The sequence below is a fragment of the Medicago sativa genome, chromosome 6, assembly GCF_051527215.1.
Source record: "Medicago sativa cultivar Bolivia chromosome 6, Bolivia_mono, whole genome shotgun sequence".
In the NCBI taxonomy this organism is placed as follows: domain Eukaryota; kingdom Viridiplantae; phylum Streptophyta; class Magnoliopsida; order Fabales; family Fabaceae; genus Medicago; species Medicago sativa.
In genome coordinates this window covers 83,658,377-83,663,596 of record NC_140754.1, presented here as the reverse complement: position 1 = coordinate 83,663,596, position 5,220 = coordinate 83,658,377, and the positions used below count along the sequence as shown (strand labels likewise).

General features: G+C 31.4%; 2 long non-coding RNA genes across 3 annotated transcripts; both read right to left on the bottom strand.

The window, feature by feature from the left end:
- Positions 1-620: 620 nt before the first annotated feature.
- Positions 621-2,153, bottom strand: LOC146917482 (uncharacterized). Its single transcript, XR_015015651.1, has 2 exons — positions 2,016-2,153; positions 621-1,933 (listed from the first exon to the last, which is right to left on the bottom strand). It is a non-coding gene; the product is annotated as an uncharacterized LOC146917482 (long non-coding RNA).
- Positions 2,154-2,166: 13 nt separating this feature from the next.
- On the bottom strand, positions 2,167-3,397 carry LOC146917481 (uncharacterized). Of its 2 annotated transcripts, none has more exons than XR_015015650.1 (3): positions 3,338-3,397; positions 2,529-2,601; positions 2,167-2,303 (listed from the first exon to the last, which is right to left on the bottom strand). It is a non-coding gene; the product is annotated as an uncharacterized LOC146917481 (long non-coding RNA). The 2 variants fall into 2 exon arrangements; XR_015015649.1 differs by lacking the exon at positions 3,338-3,397 and adding an exon at positions 2,680-2,820.
- Between the last annotated feature and the right edge of the window lie 1,823 nt (positions 3,398-5,220).

Here is a 5,220-nt window from a genome sequence, read left to right as displayed (position 1 = left end):
ATTTTCACATTAACCATTCACACTGTCAAAAATCAAGAGCTAAAAGAATTGCATTTGGTTAATAACCTTACCTTTTCATTATGTTGGAAAATACTCAAACATATGCAGAATTCCTTTCTATTGTAAAAACCAGAGAAATAAATATAAGGCATAGAATTGCATTACAATCACACTATAAGTTTCATAACCTAAAGAATAATGATTCACACAAATGTGAAGTGTATGATATCAAGTAGGCATCTTTATCTATCAAATTAGCAGAGATCATTGAGTGCTTTCTCCTGCAAAATACAATCTCCGACATAAGAAAAAATTGCATCATATGAAAAGTATTTGCAGTAGATTTAACCTGACTTCAACCTAATCGATGCGTATATTCCTGGCTGCGGAATATCTTTAAAATCTAAAGACAAAGTTAAAATGCGTGGATGGGGAACGGATCAATTTCTCTAGATAAAGAATGTTAGTACTTAACAAGTTCAGTGTCAAACAATACCATAGGATTAAGCTTAGGCTAATAGAAAAGTGGATGCCTATTTTAAATTGCATAGAACAACAGAAAGTTAAAAACACATTAAAGAGAAAGAGATGTCGCTTACGTTCTACAATACACCAAACGCAAAACAAAAATGCGATATAATATCCTTGCGCAAATGAGGTTTACATTAAAATTGTTCACAAGAGAAAATCTTATAAACTAATGACAGGTTCATATTAGCAAATCCGGGATTTTGCCAATTTATCATATGCATAATGAACTGCCACAAAACTAAATTAAACCTACTCTTGAATAGCATAATCTAATTTTTGTTACAGCATTTAACATGCTTCATTATAAGAGGTCTGACATCTTGGATGTCTTTCATCTTAAGCTTCAATCTCCTGCTGGTTTCGAACTTCAGGTGCCTCGGCTATAACTTTACCCGTCCTCTTTCGAAATTGAGCTTTCAAATTCTCAATATCCTCTTCAATGTAATGGATGGAAGCTTCAATCTCCTGCTGGTTTGGAACTTCAGGTACCTCGGCTGTAACATTATCCATCCTCTTTCAAAGTTGAGCTTTCAAATTCTCAATATCCTCTATTTCCTTTACAAGCTCAACTTTTCTCAACTGTTGAAGTTTTTTATTGCCAGCAATCATTGCATCCACCAACTCCATCATCTGCTAAAAAGATAATTACCAAATACACCACTAAAAAAACTATCACAAACATCTTTATTTCAAATCACGGATCACCAGATTACCAATTCAACATTCTCCTAGTCTATTAAAAAATAATAGAAGTCTTTTTCTCCGGACACAAACAAGTCTGAGCAGCTATAAACATCCTTTATCCTTGAATCTGTTTTGGATCTTATTTATTAGTTCATCATTAAACACCTTAGTGTCAACCGAAATATACTCTATAAAAGAGTTGCAAAACACTAAGCCCATATACAAATAAACTCCATCATCTGGTGATTGGTTTACCTTGCCAAGAATAAACTAACTCAACAAAATACCCAAATACAAATAAACTCCATCATCTGCTAAAAGGATAATTACCAAATACACCACTAAAAAACTATCACAAATATCTTTATTCCAAATCACGGATCACCAGGTTACCAATGCAACATTCTCCTAGTCTATTAAAAAACAATAGAAGTCTTTTTCTCCGAAGTACAAACAAGTCCGGGAAACTATAAGCATCAATTATCCTTGAATCTGTTTTGGATCTTATTTATTAGTTCATCATTAAGCACCTTAGTGTCAACCGAAATATACTCTATAAAAGAGTTGCAAAACACTAAGCCCAAATCTCCTCCAGTGATCTATAATGCAGTGTAAATAGCAATCTTGTTGTTGGCTAGTTCAGTAAAGCCAACATCAATAATAAATGTTGCTTTGTATCCAGTTGATATTTCTTCCAGATCTTCTTTTAACGCATCGGCTGCACACGTCAAATCAAAATTAATTAAATAAAATTGATGTATATCATTTGATTTGAGATTAAAATGTGTTGTAGAAATTACCCATTAGAAGCTTTCGATCAACTGTAATAAGAGAATTTAACTTGTGATTACCCATTAGAAACTTTGGATTGTTGTTCATATCCACTAAAAAAGAACACCAATGTTTTCCCAGATTTAGAAGCTTCGTTTAAAGCTTACTTATATTGTTAACATAAATACAAAAATGAGGTCCACTACCGTCGTTTTTGCAACCAAACTTGCCAATCAAAATGGTTATAAACTTCTCACAATCGGCATGTGTATATTGCATTTGTGGATCTCTGTATTTAATTTTCTTCGTTTCTTCACCTAAACATGTAAAATTGAAAATTAGTTGTGTTTAGTATGACTTTTATCATTTAATATATATATTTTCAAACACAATTACTAAATCATCTAAACATTTTTTTTTTAAAGAAAATCATCTAAATATTTTATTTATTAACTAAACATTAAATTTATATTTTTATAGCAAGTTTCTCGAAAAAAAAAAACTATAGTAAGAAAGAGGAAGTAAAAAACAAAATTCATTACCTATTTTCCAATTCCACCCATGCCCAAAGGCAGCTCCACACTTCAATGTGAGGTTCATGCGCATGGTAAGTTTCTGCACCAACAAGACAAATAACGTTTAAGAAGATAATAATCAACTTGTTTCAAGTTACCTTTACATATCTATATATACCTTAATTTCTTCATAAAATACATGTTTTTTCCTTGGTTTTTAGTCACTATGTATTTGGTAGTATATGAGAAGGTTTTCAATTGAGATGAGTGTTTGTGAGAATCCATGATCATCAACTTTGTACCATTCCATGCATTTGTTATGGTGAGACCAAAATTACCTGCACACAATGAGTAACACAATGATTTTCTTCTTCCATATAAGCAGTATACGAAAACAGCTTAAACAGCAAGCAAATAAAAACAACTTAAACAGAAAAATACTTAAACACCTTTGACAGAAACAGCTTAAACAAAATTTAAGCTTCATATCTTATTACATGAATAATTCACCAAAAACAACTTAAACAAAATAGCATAAATAAAATCTGCAACATTAAATTAGCTTAAACAGAAACAACTTAAACAAAATAAGCTTAAAAAGAAACAGCTTTAACACATTTATGATGTTTTTAAGCTTCATTTCGTATTACATGCATATTTCAACAAAAAACAGCATAAACAAAATGAAAAACAGCTTAAACGAAAAATACCAAGGAGCTTATATGAAATGAACTCAGCTTATACATGCAAAGATTTATACCAAAAAAAAAAAAGTGTATCTCAGCTTGGTGATCCGAAAACAAGTGAACTCCAAAGATGAAGTGAAGCTTGCTTACCTCACAAAGATGGATCTCAACTGATAGGAAAAGGAAATGTTTTATAGAAAGAGAAGAGAAGATTTTTGTGGAAAGAGAATAGAGAATCTCAAGTTTCTTCATTGCAAGTTGCAACATAGGTTTCCTCTTTGTTCATAGGGTAATAGTATGTTCATGTGTGTTCTGCACTATCTCAACTCAATAATGAGGATCACGCGTACCTGAACGCCACTGACAAATGATTCGTCTCTATTCTACGATAGACTTGGTTGCAAGTGTATTTGCTTTGAGCTTATAAGAATTCCTTTTCATTTCTTCAGTTTGGGGATTAGGTTTCGTAGACTTGTAGTTACGTAAAACATAAAATAATTATAAAAAAAACTGTTCATAATTTTAAAACATTAACACAATAGAAAGAGTGAAAAGACGGACACGTGAGTGCCCGATTTTTCGCTAGTGATTATTATTTTTTTCGATTCAAATACATTATTGTCTTTAATTATAAAAATAAATATATTATTGTCTTTTATTTCATAAAATATATGTATTTTTCATAAAATACTTATGATTCATGACAAATATTTCCATTTTTTTGGATTTTTTCATTATTTAACCAGCAATGTCGTGAGCAAAGGAAAACATTTAGTAAAAATTATTCATACAAAATACAACTGAATCCAGATAAATATATGAGTTATCAAATCATACATTGTCATATTAGAAAAAGACAAGGTTAAAAAAAGATTGGACTCCTTAAAGAATAGGTGAAATAGTCTTTTAAGTTGGACAAAAATATCAAGTTAGTCCTTTAAGTTTTTTAAGTTTTAAACATGTCATTTAAGTTGTTAATTAAATATACTGTAACTCTTTCAAAGACCTATTTGAAACTTAAAAAGTAAAAAAAAATTAATAGGTCTATTAAATCGACATCTTAAATACATATTTAAGACTTAAATACTTAATGGATTAATCCGATATTTTTTTTCAAACTTAAAGGACAAGAGGTATTTAGCCTAAAAAAATATAAGGTATATTGAAAAATGTTTGATAAAATAATTTTGCAAACAAAAAAAAGATTTGGGGGGGGGGGGGGGGGGGGGGGGGTATCTACTCAAAGACCATGTGGGCTCACATCCAACTTCTTTTATAAATAGAGTATTAGTCATTTTGGTTGCTGAATGTGTAACGAATAATCATAATAATTTCTTAATGTATTAAAATTCTAAAATAGTTATGATTTTGCATTTTGTTAGTCAAAATGGTCCTTTAAACGACAATAAGTATATTGAAGGATTAATATGACAATATTAACGAAGTATTCTAATGTTAAGGATTATTTTGACTAACAGAATTAGAGACAACTAAAAATTTTAATACATTAAAAGACTATTTTAGCCCCACATGTATCAAATGTTTAGATCCGGTGAGGCACGGTGAAGAGCGGCGATTAGAAAAGAAGTTGCACTGGATTGGAAAGAAGTTGACATGAAAAGTAGGTGAAGTGGATTTGGTACAAGCAGGTGTAGTATGAGCTTGGCGAAAACTCACTAATGTACCGTGTGTGACATGTTATGCTTGCGCATGCAAGCCTCTTGGTCGATGAGATCAAAGTTTTGTATTGACGATGGGCTTTGGCTAGATTGAAGATTTCCATTTGTTTATAATACGAATGGTGTTAGAATCCTAGAGATTGCTTATCGAAGAGACAAGGGCGGTGGTGTTAACAATGTTTGGTTAGGGGTCTCTAGCTGTGTGGTAGTTTTTATGCGTGTGTTTTTCCTCCTGTGTGAGTTGCGCCCAGTTTTTGTCTACTAGGTAGTTTTGGTGCTCTTTCCATAACCCTAGCTGGATGCAAGTGTGAGATATTGATAGAAACATAAAATCTGATACTTAACACAAACACA